Below are 21,480 nucleotides of genomic sequence, written 5' to 3'. Positions count from 1 at the left end.
CACTACACTCGATTAGATCACTCCTTTGCACAGCTACCAATGCTGCCCCTCATGAAAGGATGTTTGTTTTCCCCAGGAAGTCCTCCTCAGGGACCTCACTACCATCGTGGCTGACGTCCCCAGGCCCTGTCCTGCTCCGGAAGCATGTGAGAACCCATAAGTCGGACCCCCTGGTCAAAAGGGTCCAGCTCCTTCACGCCAACCCCCAATACGCCTATGTGGCGTACCCCAACGGGCAGGAGGACATGGTCTCCATTCGAGACCTGGCACCCGCAGGTGCCCCAGGGACCACAATGACCCACAACCCCACACCCCCAACCCCCGTATACAGCATGCCTGAGCCCCAGGAGCCACCACCACGCACCAGACAATCGGAAGGGACTACAGACGACTCGAGCAACTACGGCCTGGCGCCTGAACCAACACCGCGGCCACCGGAACCAACATCACAACCGGCACTACGGCGGTCGCAGTGGCAGATCAAGCCCCCAGAGAGACTGAATTTGTAATTCTGTAAATATCGTTCCACCCACCTCACCCCCGCTGGACTCTTTTTCAAAAGCAGGTGGTGAATGTGGTAAACCACTGTTAAGCTTATTGCCTGTGTGTGTGTATGTGAGACATGCCTGGGCATGCCCCTGCCGGCCCTGCCTGAGACTCCTCCCCCCCGGTCCAGGTATAAAAGGTGACTGCTCCCAACCCCCCTGCCTCAGTCGCCGGACCAGTTCATCAGCATGGGTGTGCTCCAAGTCTTTTGCGAATAAAAGCCTATTTGTTCTTGCATACAAACTAGTCTTTGCTTGATTAATAGTGCATCAGATCCCATGACACTATTTCAAAGTACAGCAGGCAGGTTCTCTTCAGCATCCTCGCTAATATGAGTCCCTCAACCAACATCACTAAAATACAGATTATCTGATTAACGTAATGATATTTGGGGGACCTAGCAGTGCAAAAATTGGCTGACATTTCCTACATTATAACAGTGACTGTATTTTAACAGTAATTTACTGGCTGTTAAAGAGTGTCCGGGAGGTTGCTAGAGGCACTATATAAATGCAAGTTATTTCTCCTTCTCAATCATTCCTTATTGGCATTATTATAATCCATATCGATGCGCCATCTTCAATATATACTGTGTTTAATCCTCCTTCATAAGCATTCAATTGTTGATGAGAAAGTAATTTCCCGCATAAATGAATTATTAATGCAAACCGATAATAAATCCCACATTTATAAATGAATAATTGGCATAGTTTATGGTGCACAAACTAACTCCCTCATCCACTGCTTCAACCTGACAAGTTGATTACTGATGTAATTCTTTAATGTGTGAATTTGTCTCAGATCAGAAAGATTTGGTTTAAGGTTGTATCAGATGATACTATGAAGTATGGCTGAGGTCGACGACGACCAGGAGTGACCAGCAGGTGTCCTCAGTATCAACCTCGGCTGCATGCAGTGACGCCCTGGGGCCAACGGTGGCGTCGATCTCTCTGGACCAGACGAAGCATCACAGACTTGACTGTTCGATGATGAACATCAAGGTAAATGGTCGTACTGTGTATTGTCTGTTTGACAGTGGGAGCACTGAGAGTTTTATTCACCCTGACACTGCAAAAAGGTGTGGACTCCGGGTTCTACCTGCCAAACAGACAATTTCCATGGCATCACGGTCCCGGTCTGTACCGATCCAAGGACGTTGTATGGTAACCCTAGAGGTGCAGGGCACAATTTACGAGCGATACAGGCTCCTTGTGTTACCGAATTCTCCTCGGACTAAACTTTATGGTCCACATGAAGAGTGTGATCCTACAGTACGGTGGGCCACTCCCTTCACTGGCAGTAGGGAATCAGCCGCAGCCTCCAAATTGCCCAAAGCGCCCCGCATGCAATCTTTCCACATTAAAGATCACCACACCTTCTTTATTTAAGAATCTGGTACCAGGCTGCAAGCCCATCGCTACTAAAAGTAGGCGTTACAGCGCTGAAGACCGGATCTTTATCAGATCTGAGGTTCAGCGGCTCCTCAAAGAAGGGATCATACAGGCCAGTGCTAGTCCGTGGAGAGCGCAGGTCGTGGTGGTTAAAAGCGGGAACAAACCTCGGATGGTCATCGACTACAGTCAGACCATTAACCGTTATACGCAGCTGGATGCGTATCCTCTCCCGCGCATATCTGATATGGTCAATCAGATTGCGCAGTACCGGGTGTTCTCCACCATAGACCTCAAGTCCGCCTACCATCAACTCCCCATCCGCCCAGAGGACCGTCAATACACGGCTTTTGAGGCGGATGGTCGTCTATACCAGTTTCTTAGGGTTCCATTTGGTGTCACCAATGGGGTCTCGGTCTTCCAGCGTGCTATGGACCGAATGGTGGACCAGAACGGGTTGCGGGCTACCTTCCCGTACCTGGATAACGTCACCATCTGCGGCCATGACCAGCAGGACCATGACACGAATCTCCAAAACTTTCTGCGCACTGCGTCTCGCCTGAATCTGACCTATAAACAGGGAGAAGTGCGTATTCCGTACGCGCAGGTTAGCTATCCTTGGATACGTGGTGGAAAACGGGGTCATCGGCCCTGATCCAGACCGTATGCGCCCCCTTACTGAACTTCCCTTGCCCGCTAGCACAAAAGCACTGAGGAGATGCCTCGGCTTCTTTTCTTATTATGCGCAGTGGGTCCCCAACTACGCGGACAAAGCCCGTCCGCTCATCAAGTCCACGACCTTCCCACTCACGCCGGAGGCCCAATTGGCCTTCAAGGCTTTGAAAAGCGACATTGCGAAAGCCACGATGCACGCGGTGGATGAATCCATCCCTTTTCAGGTGGAAAGTGATGCATCGGATTTCGCCCTGGCAGCCACACTAAACCAGGCAGGCAGGCCCGTCGCGTTTTTTTCCCGCACCCTTCAAGGTCCCGAAATTCGGCACTCAGCGGTGGAGAAAGAGGCTCAGGCCATTGTGGAGGCCATCAGACACTGGCGCCATTACCTGGCGGGGAAGCGGTTCACCCTGATCACGGATCAACGATCCGTGGCGTTTATGTTCAGTAATACGCAGAGGGGCAAGATCAAGAATGATAAGATCTTGCGGTGGAGAATTGAGCTCTCCACCTATAATTACGATATTATGTATCGTCCAGGGAAGCTCAATGAGCCCTCGGATGCCCTCTCACGCGGAACATGCGCAATCATGCAGGAGGACCGCTTGAAGGCCCTCCACAATGACCTGTGCCATCCTGGAGTCACCCGACTCTACCACTTCGTAAAAGCCCGCAACCTGCCCTACTCGGTGGAGGATGTCAGGTCAGTAACGAGAAGCTGTCGGATTTGCGCGGAATGCAAACCGCACTTTTATCGACCGGACCGGGCACAATTGGTCAAGGCCACTCGCCCCTTCGAGAGGCTGAGTGTGGATTTTAAGGGCCCCCTTCCCTCAACGGACCGGAATGTCTATTTTCTCAATATCATAGATGAATACTCCCGGTTCCCGTTTGTTGTCCCCTGTGCGGACACGTCGACTGCCACAGTGATTAAGGCATTCAGTGATCTTTTTACCCTGTTCGGGTACCCCTGCTACATACATAGCGACAGGGGCTCGTCGTTCATGAGTAACGACTTGAGGCAATTCCTGCTCTCATACGGGATTGCCTCTAGTAGAACCACGAGCTACAACCCTAGGGGTAACGGACAGGTGGAGAGGGAGAATGCTACAGTCTGGAAGGCTGTCCTATTGGCGCTGAAATCCAGGGGCCTTCCAGTCTCCCGTTGGCAGGAGGTCCTTCCAAATGCGCTTCATTCCATTCGCTCCCTCCTGTGTACGGCAACCAATGCTACTCCCCACGAGAGGATGTTCTCATTCCCTCGGAAGTCGTCCTCGGGGATCTCCTTACCAGCCTGGTTGACGTACCCAGGACCCGTCCTTCTGCGGTGACATGTGAGGGCCCGCAAGTCCGACCCCTTGGTCGAACCGGTCCAACTCCTCCACGCCAACCCTCAGTATGCCTATGTGGCATATCCTGACGGGCGAGAGGACACAGTCTCTATTCGAGACCTGGCGCCCGCAGGGGACGTAGCAACTCCTGTCGCTCCTATACCCCCCGTCACGAACCCCCTTTCACTTCTTTCTTCCCCGGACGTGGCGCGGTCAGCACCGGGACCAGTGCATAACAGTTATACTCCCATGTACAGCTTGCCTGAGACTCGGAGATCGGCGCCACCACAGAAGGTTCCAGGATCCCCTGCACCATCGCCTCACCAGGGTCAACCGGCCCGGGAGTCCTCGAGGGGACAGCCGGACGCTGTTTTGGAGAGAACGCCACCGCAAGCACCTGCTCCGGTGTCGCAACCGGTGTTGAGGAGATCACAGCGACGGTGCGGTCCTCCAGACCGTCTGGACTTGTGAATTTTGTATATATGTGACCTGTTTTCGCACCCCGCCGGCCTTTGTTTTTAAAGGAGGGGTGAATGTGGTGAACCATCGTTGGTTACCACTGTGGGGTTATTCCAATGTTACTGTTGGGTTAGGGTGTTGCCAATGTGGGGGTTGTTATAATGTTGTTGGGTTAGGGTGTTTACCTGTGGTAGATGTTGTTATGGCACATCCCGGTCGGGCCCCGCCTCCTGGGGAGAGGTATAAGACCCTCTGCTCAGGCGGGACCCCTCCAGTCTGAATTGGTGTACTCGTGTTAGATAGTTCCATTGTTTGTCAATAAAAGCCTTCAATCGCTGAAGCCTTGTACCTCGTGCTTGATTGTCGCGCATCAATTCCATATCCTTTTACATTGTTACCCAATACAAATCTACCAATCCCAGTCTTGAAAATTTCAATTGTTTCAGAATCCACAGCCCTTTGGGGGAAAAGTGTGTTCCAGATTTATACAAAGATTTGTGCAAATAAATACTTCTTGATTTTGTTTAGACCATAAGATCATGCCTCCACATTTTCCACCAAGGGAAATCATTTATCAGTATCCTTTTAAATCTTTAACATTTTAAACACAGCAAACTATGAATCCTGAATAGACCAATCATTCCTTTGTGGGATCCAAAGAAGCAGATCAAATCCTTGATCCAAAAGTACAAGTGGCAAATGACACTGGGTCACGATGATTGGGATAGCTGAAGGCAAGGGAATTGCAAAGTTCCGAGACAAGTTAATTTACCTCATGCTGCAAGATGGAGTGATATGCAGTTCATGAGGTTTATGAAGCTCCACCTAAGGGTAAGAGTATGCAATAGCAGGCTGTACCAGAATAGTGATGCTCAAATAAATGGTGTGCAAATTTATCATGTTATGAATATACTATTATGTGGTGCATTTTAAGGTCAAAACCTAAAAATAACTAACACACACAGCCTGTTAATATGACTTGCGTTTGTCTGGTATTTTAGCAAAGTTATTAACCCATTTAAAATCAATATCCATAATTTTAATAGACATTAATCCAAAGGAAAATTGGTATTAGAAATTAGGCATAAAAAAACACCTTTGCTATATGTGGTGGACTTCAGTTGTGCCTTTGTCCTGCATGGACCACCGTTGTGTTTGTTATGCCTGGACACATCCCCTGCCGGCTCGGCTCCTCCCCTTGTCACCTAGTATGAAAGGTGGCTGTCTCCTCCCCCTTGTTCAGTTCGGGTCGGTTATCTGTTGGGATGTGCTCCTGGTTCTGTTATGAATAAAAGCCTACAGTTGTATTGGCTCACAAGTAGTCTTTTGCCTAATTGATAGCGCATCAATTTTATTCATTACATTTGACCGACATGGAGCAGCTTTTAAAGCCCGAGAAGTTAACATTAGACCCTCAAGAGGTCGGAGTTTCTGATAAATTTGACCATTGGCTGGACTGCTTTGAAGCCTTCATCAATGCCTCTGCGGTCGTCGACTCCGACGGCGATAAGCTCCACGTGCTCCGCGTCCGGGTAAGCGATACAGTCTACGATATCTTCCGGGATGCTACTACATACGTTGACGCTTTTGAACTCTTAAAAGGGCATTTTCGAAAGAGCCCTAATGTGGTCTATGCCAGACATCTCTTGGCTACCCGCAGGCAGCAGCCAGGAGAATCGTGCGCCCAATTTCTGTGCGCCCTGCAGGTCCTAGCTCGAGCTTGCGACTGCAAGGCTGTTTCAGCCGCTCAGAACACGGAGGACCTGATCCTGGACGCCTACGTCGTGAGTGTTGAGTCTACTTACATTCAGCAGCGCCTGCTTGAACAGGGCGGCCTGGATCTCCAGCAAGCGGCCACGATGGCTGAATCTCTAGAAGCGACCTCCCGCAATCTTGGGGCCTACCCTACATCCCGTTCCATCAACGGTTCCACCGCGACGGCTGTTCCAGTGGGGCCCAAATGCTACTTCTGTGGCCCAGCCAAGCACCCTTGGCGTCGCTGCCCGCGAAGGATGTGATCTGCTCCGGATGCAGTAAGCAAGGCTACTTCGTCAAAGTCTGCCGGGCAAAGCCGATCGTGAAGCTTCGTGGCGCCGCGTGTGTTCCGTGGGCGCAGCCATCTTTGATGCAGTCAGTGGCTGCGCGTGAATCGCCATCTTTGATGCAGTCAGCGGATGCGTGGGAATCGCCATCTTTGATGCAGTCAGCCGATGCGCGGGAATCGCCATCTTTGATGCAGTCAGCGGTGTGGAAATCGCCATCTTGGGTGCCGTCATCAAGGCGCGCCGAGTGGGAAACTTCATCCGTGACGTCATCAGACGCAGACGAAGATGAATACTTACTGGGTTTGACGGTAGCATCGATTCGTCTGGACCAATCTCAGCTTCACCAACTCTCCAAGTCAATGATGGAGATTAAGGTAAATGACCATGCAGAAAACTGCCTGTTCGACTGCGGGAGCACAGAGAGTTTTATACACCCTCGCACAGTACATTGATATGCCCTTCCCGTGTGGCCCTGGAGACAGACAATCTCCATGGCTTCGGATTCCCACTCAGTGGAGGTCTTTGGGTGCTGTGTGGTGACTGACGGTACAGGGCACAGTCTACGAGTGTTTTCAGCTCCTCGTGCTGCTGCGACTCTGCGCAGCTGTACTGCTGGGGTTAGATTTCCTCAGCCATCATAGGAGCGTCACCCTGCAGTATGATGGCCCTTATCCCCCGCTCTCCGTCTGCAAAGCGCCGTCACTGCAGCGCCCCTCGCGCACCACCTGCAGTCTTTCAACCCTCAAGATTACCCCCCCCCCCGCGCTTTATTCGATAATCTCACCCCAGATTGCAGGCCTATAGCCACCAAAAGTAGGCACTATAGTACGGAAGACCAGGCCTTCATTCGGTCCGAAGTACAACGTTTGCTCAAGGAAGGGATTATCCAGGCCAGCACCAGCCCCAGGTGGTCGTAGTTAAATCGGGGGAGAAACGCCGCATGGTGATCGACTATAGCCAGACCATAAACAGGTATACGCAACTAGATGCGTACCCTCTTCCCCGCATCTCGGACATAGTCAACCGCATCGCGCACTATAGGGTTTTCTCTACGATCGATTTGAAATCGGCTTACCACCAGCTCCCTATCCGCTCGGAGGATCGCCCATATACTGCCTTTGAGGCGGATGGTCACCTCTACCAGTTCCTCCGAGTCCCCTTTGGTGTCACCAATGGGGTCTCAGTTTTCCAGCGGGCCATGGATCAAATGGTGGACCAGCACGGACTACGGGCCACTTTCCCGTATCTGGATAATGTCACCATCTGCGGCCATGACCTGCAGGACCATGATGCCAACCTACAAAAATTCCTCCGTACTGCCACTCTCCTGAATTTGACATATAATGAGGCGAAGTGTGTCTTTCGGACACGCCGCCTCGCCATCCTTGGGTACGTGGTGGAAAATGGTGTCCTTGGTCCCGATCCAGCCCGTATGCGTCCCCTTATGCAGCTTCCCCTCCCTACTACCCTCAAAGCACGGAGGAGATGTCTGGGCTTCTTCTCCTACTATGCCCAGTGGGTTCCCCGTTACGCGGATAAAGCCCGTCCGCTTCTCAAATTGACCTCTTTTCCCCTGGCGGAGGAGACCCGTCTGGCCTTCGACAACATCAAAGCGGACATCGCGAAGGCCGCGATGCATGCTGTGGATGAATCCATCCCATTCCAAGTGGAAAGTGATGCGTCTGACTTTGGTTAAGGGTGGCGGCTAGAGCAAAGGGGCCGTCCGGTGGCCTTTTTTTCCCAGACCCTACAAGGCCCTGAGATTCGACACTCCTCGGTTGAGGCGGCGGCCCAGGCCATTGTGGAAGCCGTCCGGCACTGGCGCCATTACCTTGCGGGCCAACGGTTCACTTTACTTACGGACCAGCGGTCCATTGCCTTTCTGTGCAACTCCAGGCAGAGGGGCAAGATCAAAAATGACAAGATCTTGCGGTGGAGGATTGAGCTCTCCACCTATAGATATGACATCATGTACCGGCCTGGGAAGCTCAATGAGCCCCCAGACACCCTGTCCCGTGGAACATGTGCCAGCGCCCAACTGGATCAGCTACAGTCCCTCCATAACGATCTGTGTCACCCGGGTGTCACCAGATTTTTCCACTTTGTCAAAGCCCGTAACCTGCGCTACTCCCTCGAGGAAGTCCGGTCGGTTACCAGGCAATGCAGGGTCTGCGCAGAGTGCAAGCCGCAGTTCTATCGGCCAGGTAGGGCGCACCTTATAAAGGCCACTCGCGCGTTCGAGCGCCTCAGCATTGATTTTAAAGGCCCCCTCCCTTCCTCTAACCGCAATATTTATTTTCTGAATGTCATCGATGAATATTCGCGTTTCCCTTTTGCCTTCCCCTGCCCGGACATGACCTTGGCCACGGTGATTCGGACCCTGAACACGCTCTTCACCCTGTTCGGTTTTCTATCCTAGGTTCATAGCAACCGTGGGTCCTCATTCATGAGCGACGAGCTGAGGCTGTACCTGCTCGCCAAAGACATTGCCTCCAGCCGCACCACTAGCTATAACCCCAGGGGCAATGGTCAAGTAGAGCGGGAGAACGCAACTGTCTGGAAGGCTGTTCTATTAGCGCTACAGTCTAGGGGCCTTCCAGTCAGCCGTTGGCAAGACATCCTCCCGGACGCATTACATTCAATTAGGTCACTCTTGTGTACAGCGACCAATACGACCCCTCACGAGCGGATGTTCACTTTTCCCAGGAAGTCCTCCTTGGGTACTTCGCTCTCAGCTTGGCTGATGTACCCTGGGCCCGTTCTGCTTCGGAAGCATATCCGGACCCATAAGGCAGACCCCTTGGTTGAGAAGGTCCAATTGCTACATGCTAATCCTCAATACGCTTATGTAGCGTACCCTGATGGGCGGGAGGACACAGTCTCTGTCCGTAACTTGGCACCCGCAGGTGCTCCTGAGGCCACCACGTCCCTCCGCCCCACTGTCCCAGTCTCTTATATTGTGCGCCCAGAGCCCACTACATCCCTCCACCCACCAGCCCCAGTTCCCCCTGTTCTCCATACACTTGAAGACTCATCTGAAGGAGGGGCTTGGAGCTCCGAAAGCTTGTGTGGCTTTTGCTACCAAATAAACCTGTTGGACTTTAACCTGGTGTTGTTAAACTTCTTACTCCATACACCACCAGGGCCACAGCTCGCTTGAGTCGCCGGTGCCGTCACCACGCAGTGCCCGACTACTGGACGGGGCGACGGATGGGTCCGCCTCACACCACCTGGCGCCTCCTCTCGACGCTCACTGTACGGAGCCTGGGCTGACACCGCTCCCTGCTCGGACGACTCTGCAACCTGCACTACGACGATCACGACGGCGGATCAGGCCACCAGATCGTCTGAACTTGTGATATTGTTTCCGCTTCACCCCGTGTTTTTTTTTTTAAAAAGGAGGGGTGAATGTGGTGGACTTCAGTTGTGCCTTTGTCCTGCCTCGACCACCGTTGTGTGTTTGTTATGCCTGGACACATCCCCTGCCGGCTCGGCTCCTCCCCTTGTCACCTAGTATAAAGGTGGCTGTTTCCTCCCCCTTGTTCAGTTCGGGTCAGTTACCTGTTGGGATGTGCTCCTGGTTCTGTAATGAATAAAAGCCTACAGTTGTATTGGCACACAAGTAGTCTTTTGCCTAATTGATAGCGCATCACTATAGATCTAGATGGAATAGGAATTCTCCTCCCACTCCACAACAGACATATTTGGTCACCCTTGCTATAGTCTGCCCCAATTTCCCCAGGCACTTAGCTAAGGGCTGCTGTCAGCAGGAGAGTTGGCCCAACATTGAACTCATTGCTCAGGTGCGCTGCCTATGGAGTGTGACCAGTGGCAGCAGTATGGTGTCGTTGGCTGATCAATTTTCCGTGAATTACACCAATAGCTTGTGGGGATGAAATTCAACAGCGATGCAATCACATGAACTGCCTGTTGTATGCACTGCTTGATATTAACTGGAACAGGGACATAGATATAACAGTCCCCAGTAGGATAGAGGGCAGGAGTGACAAATTACACCATAGTTGCTTCCTATCCAGCAAATACAAACCGACCCTGCAGTTATGGGAAATGCAGCAAGTGAAGTGGTCAAGATCTAGATTTCCACAGTGGTAGTGCCAGGAGAAAGCTAGTTGATACTGCAGAAAATACAGGATGCATATAATGTGGGGCAGCACGGTGGCACAGTGGTTAGCACTGCTGCCTTAGTACCAGGGCCCTGGGTTCAATTCCAGCCTCCGGTGAATGTGTGCAGAGTTTGCACATTTTCCCCGTGAATGCTTGCATTTCCTCCGGGTGCTCTGGTTTCCTCCCACAATTCAAAGATGTGCAGGTTAGGTTGACGAGCCATGCTAAATTGCCCGAGTGTCAGGGGGATTCGTGAGCTAAATATGTGGGGTTATGGGGATAGGGCCTGGGGGGATTGTTGTCAGTGCAAGCTCGATGGACTGAATGGCCTCCTCCTGCACTGTAGGGTTTCAATAATTTTATGATTCTATAATCTGGATAATAAAGTACTCTTAAACACACACTACAGCCCTAATTTTAACAAACCCACTTAGTGGGAACAATTCAAATCGGATGCCCATTTTAGACTTTGCCTGATAGTAAAATTGAACAGGGTGTAGAACAGGAATCATGGCCAACTGCTCCTATCCCACTTTGCCTGGGCAGTTAGATGTCTCGGTATTTTGCATTTTAAAAAAAACACGAAAGTACTGAGCTGGTTTAATTGCAACAGAGAATTCTCCACTGCAAGTTACAGAATTAAATAGGCGATTGGCTGACTGCTAGAGAATTATATCACCATTAACTTTAAATGTAGGTTTTATTCTATCAATTTGAATCAAAATATTCTATGCTGTATTGCTCATCAATTTAAAAATATTTCATTCAATTTCCACTAAACAGCAGATGGTCTGAGGAACAGGCTGACAAGGAGAGCTGACTTGTTCACAACCAAGCCTGAGACAACGTTTCTCAAAGTATCATTGTCCAGTTGAAGTGGTCATTTTCAAATATAACCTGAACTAACAGGATTCTGGGTGGTTTGTGTCGGTTTGAAATTATTACTCTTGTTCTCTCCTGAGAGTTTCAATGCTTCCAGGAGATGGGATGAACCATTATCCCTCTGGATTAAAAGTAACAGGTACGTAGATGAAAAGCACATGAAGATAACCTGATGCAGTCATACTCCTGAAATCATATGTTACACCACTATCACCAACCCTGGATATGTCCTGTCCCACTGGCAGGACAGATCCAACAGAAGTGGAGGCAAGTGGTATACAGTCGGGAGGTGGCCCAGGGGGTCCTCAATGTTGACTTTGGACCCAAAGCAGTCTGATTGCCATTCGGTCAAACATAGAATCATAGATTCATAGAATCATAGAAACCCTACAGTCCAGCAAGAGGCCATTCGGCCCATCGGGTCTGCAGCGACCACAATCCCACCCAGGCCCTACCCCCATATCCCTACATATTTACCCACTAATCCCTCTAACCTACGCATCTCAGGACACCAAGGTCAATTTTTTTTAGCATGGCCAATCAACCTAACCCACACGTCTTTGGACTGTGGGAGGAAACCGGAGCACCTGGAGGAAACCCATGCAGACACGAGAAGAATGTGCAAACTCCACACAGACAGTGACCCGAGCCGGGAATCGAACCCAGGTCCCTGGAGCTGTGAAGCAGCAGTGCTAACCACTGCGCTACCGTGCCGCCCATGGGCGAGAAAACATGCTTTTGATCCCAATGCAAAACATGGGCAAGAAAACCTCCTGCTGATTACCACATACTGCCCTCCCTCAGCTGCACTAAATTAATGCTCAACACAACTTAGTAAAGCACCGAGGATTGTAATATGGGCCACAATTCTCCCAAAAGCACTGAATTGGTGGGAAAATTGATCTAGATCCTGACTGTTTTGTCAGTCAGCTTCTCATTCGAATCTCCCCACTCTGAGCATTGCAGAGGTCCCAGTCGTGAATCTCATTAAAAACCAAGGGGGGGCGGGGTCTATTCGCACCGAAGTTTGACAGTTCTGGAACTCTGCGCATGCGCAGTGGTCCCGATCTGTTAGACACCCCGTTTGCTGGCCAGCTCGATCACTGGCCAGCCCAGGATACCCGCAGCGCTGCCCCTCCAGCACCCCTCCCCGCCACAGCAAGTCACTGGCCAGCCCTGACCCCCCACCCTGGAATGCCCCGATATCCAGCCCATCCCCCCAGGGGTGGCGATCCCCCCACCCCTCTCACCCCAGCAGACCCGACCCCCACCGATCCCTCCGGGGTCCAACCCTCCGGGGACCGACCCCCCCCCCCCTCAAACGTTGTCCTCCCTCCAACCCAGACCGATCCCAATGCAGAGTGGCAGCGGAACCCCCACCGATTGCCCCTAGGCCCCACCCACAATAGGCCCTGCCCGCTTAGCACTGCCTGATGCCCGATGAGCAGTGCCAAGATGCCCCCTGGGCAGTGCCAAGGGCACAGACTGGCACTACCAGGGTGCCCATGCCCAGGAGGCACCACCCTCTCCCCCCCCCCCGCCCCGCTGATTGTTCCCCCCTTCATTCCTGCAGGGTCTCCCACTAGCTTCCTGAACGTGGGGAGCGAGTCTGAACCCTGCCGGAATGAAATACTCCTGACGGGATGGAAGATTCAAATCAGGACCAGTAAATTCCCGATAATTAGATTTGAAACATATTTAAAAACGATTCAAATTACTTATCTGCCTACCCAGCAATTTCCAGCGTGGTCTGACCGACAACTGTTCACCGGCTCTGAGAGATGCGCATGCGCAAATCCTGGAACAAGGCCGGCGATGCGCATCTCCTACCCCGACCTGCCAGAAAAGCTGTGGGTCGGGAGAATTACAGCCATGGTTTCCCCCAACTTAAACATTCATTCCCTCCACCAGAGACACACAGTGGCAGTAGTGTATACCATATACAAGTTGCACTGCAGCAACTCACCAAGGCTTCTTCAACAGCACATTCCAAAGTTTCGATTTCCACTACCTAGAGGGACAACGACATCAGATGCATGGAAACGTTATCACCTGCAAGTTCCCCTTTAAGTTACACATCATCCTGACTTGGAGATATAATCACCGTTCCTTCACTATCACGGGATCAAAATCCTGGAACTTCCTCCAAACAGCACTGTGGGTAGACCTGCACCAGACAGATTGCGGGGGTTCCAGAAGGTGGCTCACCTTCTGCAGGGTTGGGCAATAATCACTGGCCTTGTCTGCCACGCCCGTATCATTTGAAAGAATAACAAACCTCCGAGCTGATCTCCCACATTCCAGTCTGCATAAACTTGAGGTCATTCAGACTTCTCTGCCAGCGATTTAACACGCTGCAAGTCCTGTTTTCTTATCATGTCTGTGCTTGCTGATCAACGTTGGCTACAAATCAAGCAGTATCTTGATTTTAAATTTTCACTGTTGTTCAAATCCTTCCATGGCTTCATCCCACCCCCATCTATGTAATCTCCTCCTCTAAGATATATACGCTCCTTTAATTCTGGCCTCTTGTGCATCCATTATTTTAATCACTCCACCATTGATCTTCAGTTGCCTAGGCCCCTTCCCCTGGAATATCCTCCCTCCACCTCTCCATTTTTGTAACCTTACTTTTTGACAAAGCTTTAGGTCATCTTACCTAATATCTTCTTCTGGCTCAGTGTCTGTAATGTTGTAACTATGTTGGGGTTGTGGGTTTTAACAAAAAGAAAAAAACTGCTTTGCATACAGTGCTTTGCAGGGACAGTGCTGAATATGTGTGGGGCAGTTCAGATCGCCAAGCTTATCAACTCCGGTGCAATGTACCACTGGAAAATTCATTATACATTCCCGCTCCCAACTCTGTCACCAATTCAAAAAATCTTTATTACCCCTCTCCAAAATGTTTAATCACAAACAAAAAAAGTATTCAAAGGTGACGATTAAAAACACATTTTTTTCTCCCGAGTTTTCTTGCAGCAGAGACAAAGCAACAACATCTTACTGGTACACTAGTCCATTAAGGTTTTAAAATGTTCCAAAGAGTTTCACAAGAGCTTAATCCAACAAAATTTGACACCAAGTTCAAGTAGGAGATGCTAGGACAGAGGTGTAGGTTTTAAGGAGCGTCTTAAAGGAGGAGCAAGAGATAGAAATCAGAGAAGTTTAGTAAGGGAATTCCAAATCTTAGGGTTTATGCACTTGCAAGTTGAAATGCAGGAAATTTGCCTTTAATCTATGGGGAGTTTACTCAATCCTGAAAAGTTAACAACCTTGGAGGAGAGATGGCCAAGAGCTTGGAGTTTTGTTTCAATGAGGCTTTTGAAGTTAGGCATGTTGGGGAAGGTAGAGCGAGATGTTGTGCACAATTTCCAGAGTTTGGGTGAAGGTTGCACTGGCCAATAATAGTAAAAGAACTGAGGGTGTAAAGGGAACAGAGACAAAGAACTGGAAATTATGTAAAGCTGCAGGGAATGGATCAAACAATAGGGAAAGATTGACGTCTGCTCGCAATGAAACAAGCTTCTTACTTTAATTCTGATAATAGATATGTGAAGAGCCATTTTGGAAAAGCTCAATGCAGCAGCGTATCTTATACTGCATTGGCAATCTGCAGGTACCAACCACAGGTGTGATGCCATGTTTTTGTGGAGGAATTCAGACAACTTGAGGACCAAGTACAGCAGTAATACTCCTTTATGTAACGTAACTTAAAACCAAGTCCTTTTCACCCACGCCATTCTGCCTCACCAAGATGCTGTAACTCAAGAGTATGATGAGACTTGATGGACAAGCTGCTGCCATTCTTGACAACTGGCAGCAAGTTCCTCTCAATCATCAATGTCAATGCTGCTGCACTGCAAGGAGAGCTTCAGAGTGTCTTTCAAGAATTTCTTTGTCCTCCCGTGAACGTTGACAATTTGAGGGTTGAGAAAACAGGATCTGGTGGGGGTGATGGTTTTCAGCCATGCAGACACAGTGTCCAGTCCATCAAAGTGATTTTGTAGGAGTTTTACCCAAATGCTTATGGAACTGACTTCAAGAAGGACATTAGCATTTGTTTAACTGTCCTCCTATTGAATCTGGAGGACTCGGTATAAGATTTGCTGAGGAAATTTCCCTCGCGCTGTTATAGATTGCTAATACACAGTCCAGGTCTCACTATAATACAGGAATATTGTGACAACTGCTCTGTACACAAGGACTTATGTTGACTTGCAGAGATTTCTTTTGTCAAATACTCACTACTGTAGTTTGTGGAGAGCAGAGCCAGCACAGCTGATCCAATGTTAGATCTCCTTGTCAATCAGGCTATTTAACCCCAAGAGCCTGCTCCGCCATTCAATGGATCTGCAACCTAAGCCCATGTATCCACCTATGCCACATATCCCCTCATATCTTTGGTTAACAAAGGTCTATCAATCTCAGTTTTAACAATTTATCAAGAATCAACTACAGTTCACAGAAGAGAGAAGCAATATGCCATTGTTTGGGCAATAAGTGTTTCCTAATTTAATTTCTGAAAGGTTTGGTTTCAATGTTTAGACTATGCCACGTATTCCTTGAATCCCAACCAGTGGAAATAGTTTCTCTCAAACTACCCGATCGATTCCCTTTGATATATTGAAAACTTTGAACAAAAAAACTGCTCACTGTAGTTGAGATGTGGTTTAATTGTAACTTTTGTAACTGTAACTGAGAGCTGAAGCATGATTGCTAGGTCCTTTTACACTAGTCCCCTAAATATAAAATAGTATATATAAAGACCAATATTTCATTAGCTTTTTAAATTATTTTCTGTGCTGTACATGACATTTTAAAGGATCTACTTACCTCGATGTCCAAATCTCTTTACACTTCCAGCATTGCTAGATTTCATCATTTAGAAATTACCCTGTTTCATCCTTTTTAGACCTAAACCAATGACATTACATTTGCCGACACTAAAATCAATTTACCACCTCTTCATCCATTTGTTTAACCTACAATATCTCATTGTAATTTTATGTTGCCAAGTACACTGCATATAATATCAAGTTCCAAAGTCCACCCCCTCATCCTCGCCACAGAATCTGGGCAATGAGTAAGAAAGGATTGATCAAAACAGGGTAAAATACAGTGGGACTCTATGCCCAGGGCTGCTTTCTTTATCGTAAAGGCCTGTGAAGGAGGGTAATAAACTTATAGTATAAAATGCCCTCATTTTAAATTTACTATAATAAGTAGACTAGGTTAAGGTAAAGATTACAGGGTGCCTTACATATAGATTAAGGATTCACCACGTGCCTAATACAATATGCAAAAGTATTATCTGTATAGCCAGAAGTATTATGAAATTAAACTGTATTCTTAATATGTTGTGATATATGTTTGGCTATGCTTAGCCAATGGGTGATCTAACTATGCAGCATGATGGGAAATAGACTGTGGTAGACAGACCAAATTCTTTTGAGACAAGAGAGTATAGAGAGAGCAGTTCACCTTATCAGCTTGAGTCAGGCAGCTGCAAGTTAATCAGGGCTTTAGAATGCATGGAAATGCATTAGCCCATGGTTAATGAGGTTGGTATGGTTTCTCGTGCTGATAATGGGATTGGACATAGGCAAGGGAATTGACTTCCCTTACCAATTAAAATTTGCAGGTGATAGCAATATCCTTGAAGCGACCAAATTTACATAGCTAGGTTTCCTAGTAACAAGGGAATAACTTTCAGGTGTAATGGACTAATGAGTTCTTAATCCTGACAGGTAGAGCATTATTGGCTAAGGTAATAATGTGTAATATTGTAACTGGACCCTTCAGTTTGGGTGACAAGCAGGGCAGGAAATTGAAGTGTTCAGAAGGGTATATCAATCTCATACTTGTACTGTTAAGTAAGAAAGGGTAGCCAGTACTTGCTGACTATCTTTTCTCCTGGTGCATGCATTAGCAATAAACTTCTTTTCACTCTAACGCTGTCTTTCATGGTCGCTGTATTAGTTGAGTTCAGCTGAGTACAAGACACCCCAGAGGGACACCCTGGAAAATTCTTCTTACAGCCGGTTTAGGAATCTGAAAAATACTCAGATAGGACTCTGGCAAACAAATCCACAATAGCAGAACATGCAGAGGAAGATCCAGCATCTGGAGTATCTCAATGGCTGCCCTGGTGGACAAAGGGCGTAGCAGAACAAAACCTCCAATCATATCGGTTACCTGACCATTGGATGAAGTTTCCTTCTATCAAGATACACATGGAAGCTGGCATGCAATAGTTTATCCATTGTAAAAGATGCAAAACAATCCTTCTTTCCAAGCACATCTCCCAAGCTCTTCAGCCGCCAGCATTTTGAGATCCAAAGACAACAAAATAAAGAGGAAAAGCAATAGCGATGAAAAGAACATGCCGTGACCTGAACTGACAGCACACAATTAAATATCTCACATGACACTAAATGTCCTATGGCCCATTTACTCTGCAGTTTCCGAATTGCCCCAACCATCTTAGAACTCATTCTCACTAGTGATGGATAACCAATAATGTATCTATCTTTGGTGCTGATAATGTATCACCTATCTTTGTGCCATTGGCATATTTGCATATGCGGTTTACTATTCCATCATTTAACTCATTAAGGACTGAAGAATAGTTGAGGCCCTAAGACAGACGAATTACAGAACATCATGATGACTCCCAGTGAACTTGAAAACCTGCCCAGTACCAAATCATGGTTTAGAATGTCTGATGTTAATGGTAAAAGAGATTGAGATAGACAACAATCTTTTTAAACAAGCCTCATTGGGTGTATGCACCACCAAAGATCATCCACACTTCCAGAGCAAGATTAACATGGAGGTCCATGGCTGCCAATGCCTTTTCAGGGCATGATACCTGAAGAAAAAGGTCGCTTTATCCAAGTCCTCAATTTCCTGCTGCTCAGCAAATTCGCAATCAGGTCAATAATTTACCTTCTATTCCAAGAGCTCCAATTTTAGCTAACAGTCACTTAGGAGGAGTTTTAATCAAATGCCTTCTGGAGGTCCACATAAATAATAGTATACATAGACATACTTTAGTCACTTCTTCAAATTATTTGATCAAGTTCATGAGGCATCATCTACACTTTGCAGACCCATGCTGTCTCCTTCTGATTAGCTTTAAAAAAAATCATAAAATATGGGCCTTGCTGGCACAGCCAGCATTTATCACTTGGGCTGTGTTGAGCTGCTACAATGTATGTGCTATAGGTGGATTCACAGTGCTGTTAGGGAAGGAGTTTGACCCACCAACAGTGAAGGAGCAATGAGATATTCCCCAGTAAGAATGTACGCGACTTGCGGGTGGTGGTGTTACCAAGCATTTGCTTCACTTGGCCTTCAAGGTGTTCAGTCATCTTGTTGTTCATTATAGATTTCAGCAATTTTCACATCAACAAGTTTTAGGCTAACTGGTCCATAATGCTCTGGCTTCCCTCTGTAACCTGTGTTAAATGGAGTGATATGTGCAAACTAGCAATGGTTCCTGAATCAAGAGAACTTTGGAAGATTATAGTCAAGGCATTTGCAATGTTCTCACCTACTTTCTTTAAAACCGTTGGGTGGAAATCATCTTGTACTAGACATCTGTTGCTCCTATTTTTAAATAATTGCAGCAATTTTGCAGGTTCCTGTCCCTGATTCAGTATTAGTTTCCTTGTGATGTCTGACATAGTTGACCTATTTCTGTACTGTAAATACTGATGCAAAGTAATTATTCAGCATGTTCACTATTTCTGCATTTTCAATGACAGTTATCATCATCGTCAGTTTTGAAGGGCAGCACGTACTCCTGACCCCCATTTAAATAATTGTATGTATTGTTGCATTGATTTTAGTACCCCTTGAAAGTTTCTTTTCATACCCCATATTTTGTATCCCTTAATATCTTATCATCCTTGCAGTTCTTTGTATTCTTCTCTGTTATCAGGACATGCATTTTTTTTGCAACTGTTGTATGTTTTTTCTTTCAGCTTTAAGTTGGCTATTACTTCTTAAGTTGTGAATCATTGGCTTTTTTGGCAACTAAAGCTCTCGTCTCTTAGGGGTATAATTTGATTCTGTATTATAAAACACATCTCACTGATCTTTTATTTTACCCATGAACAAATTTGCCTGGCTCACTGAGGACAAGCTCTATCTCATGTCTTTGAAGTCAGCCTTAAAATCAACCTCGAATCTTATTAGTTGGTCTGTATTTCTCTCCTTCAAATGCTACATTGAACTCAGTCATATTATGATCGTTATTACATAAATGTTCACACACTATTAGGTTTTAAACTGAATCTGGCTCATTTCTCATTAGCATATCTAAAATGGTCTTCCCCTTCTTGGTTCTAGGAAATATTGCTTTTGAAAACAATCCCATTCACACAAGAAATTCATTACCTTTCATATAGAATTGGATTAGCACATTAGAAAACAGATAGGAAATATACAGTAAATGGCAGAACCCTTAAGAGTATTGATAGGCAAAGGGATCTGGGTGTATAGGTACATAGGCCACTAAAGTGGCAATGCAGATGGAGAAGTAGTCAAGAAGGCATACGGCAAGCTTACCTTCATCGGCGGGGGCACTGAGTTTAAAAATTGGCAAGTCATGTTGCAGCTTTATAGAACCTTAGTTAGGCCGCACTTGGAATATAGTGTTCAATTCTGGTCGCCACACTACCAGAAGGTTGTGGAGGCTTTGGAGAGGGTACAGAAAAGATTTACCAGGATGTTGTCTGGTATGGAGGGCATTAGCTATGAGGAGAGGTTGGAGAAACTTGGTTTGTTCTCACTGAAACGACTGAGGTTGAGGGCGACCTGATAAATGTCTACAAGATTATGAGAGGCATGGACAGAGTGGATAGTCAGAAGCTTTTTCCCCAGGGTGGAAGAGTCAATTACTAGGGGGCACAGGTTTAAGGTGTGAGGGGCAAGGTTTAAAAGGAGATGTATGGATCAGATTTTTTTTTTTTTACACAGAGTAGTGGGTGCCTGGAACTCATTGCCGGGGGAGGTAGTGGAAGCGGATACGGTAGTAACTTTTAAGGGGCGTCTTGACAAATACATGAATAGGATGGGAATAGAGGGATATGGTCCCAGGAAGGGTAGGGGGTTTTAGTTCAGTCGGGCAACATGGTCGGTGCAGGCTTGGAGGACCGAAGGGCCTGTTTCTGCGCTGTAATTTTCTTTGTTGTCTTTAACCCTCCCATTTAAATCACTCTGCCTTTTCTGCATTCTTGTCGAATTTCTGCATTTACTCACTCCATCACTTCATAGCTGCTATCATGGAGCCTATATACAGCTCCCATTGTCGTTTTAAAACTTGCTTAATTCTGCATTAGATGGGAGATGGTGGCATAGCAGTAATGTCACTGGAATAGTAATTCAGATGCCCAGTCTAATGCCTGGTGGGCACAGGTTCAGATCCCACCACAGCAGTTGATGGAACTTAAATTTTTTAAAAAATCTGGATTTAAAATCTAGTCTCGGTTATATCATCATAGAAACCCATCTGGTTCACTAATGTCCTTTAGGAAAAGAAATCTACCATCCTTTCCTGGTCTGGTCTACATGTGACTCCAGATCCACAGCAATGTGGTTCACTCTTAACTGCCCTTTGAAATGACCTAGCAAGTTACTCAGTCAATGCAATTAGGGACAGGCAGCAAAATGTTGTCCTTGCCCATGGCGCCCCATCCCATGAAGGAAGAAAATAAAACCTCTACCGCCTGCTTATATCTCATTTCATGCTCCCTTACGGTTGAAATGATTTCCTTCTTAATCACTACAATTACTACTCTTCCCCTACCATTTTCTCTAACTTTCCTGTAGAATATCTCAACAACAAGAACAACTGCAACTTGTATTTAAGTAGATGCTTGAACGTATTAATGATATCCAAAGGCATTTTACAGCAGCAATGTCAAATAAATGTTGAGAATGAGCCACAGAAAGAGGTATTAGGACAGGTGACAAAAAGCTAGGTTTTAAGAAGGGTCTTAAAGGGACAAAGAAAGGTAA

The 21,480-nt window shown here is 47.3% G+C and overlaps 1 protein-coding gene across 2 annotated transcripts in view; it reads right to left on the bottom strand.

Annotated features, from left to right (window-relative positions):
- LOC144499570 (ETS-related transcription factor Elf-1-like) overlaps nt 1-21,480 on the bottom strand; it is a 176,610-nt gene that overhangs the window by 134,909 nt on the left and 20,221 nt on the right. Inside the window, exon 1 of one of the 2 annotated variants that reach the window (XM_078221681.1) lies at nt 13,421-13,441. The exons of the other annotated variant lie outside the window; for it this stretch is intronic. The gene's annotated coding sequence lies outside the window, so the exon portion shown is untranslated. Of the gene's footprint in view, nt 1-13,420; nt 13,442-21,480 lie in introns of those variants that run through there. 2 annotated transcript variants of the gene reach the window in all.

This window comes from Mustelus asterias, chromosome 10, assembly GCF_964213995.1.
Source record: "Mustelus asterias chromosome 10, sMusAst1.hap1.1, whole genome shotgun sequence".
Taxonomy (NCBI): Eukaryota; Metazoa; Chordata; class Chondrichthyes; order Carcharhiniformes; family Triakidae; genus Mustelus; species Mustelus asterias.
Note: the sequence above shows the minus strand (reverse complement) of the source record. Positions and strands in the feature narration are given on the sequence as shown.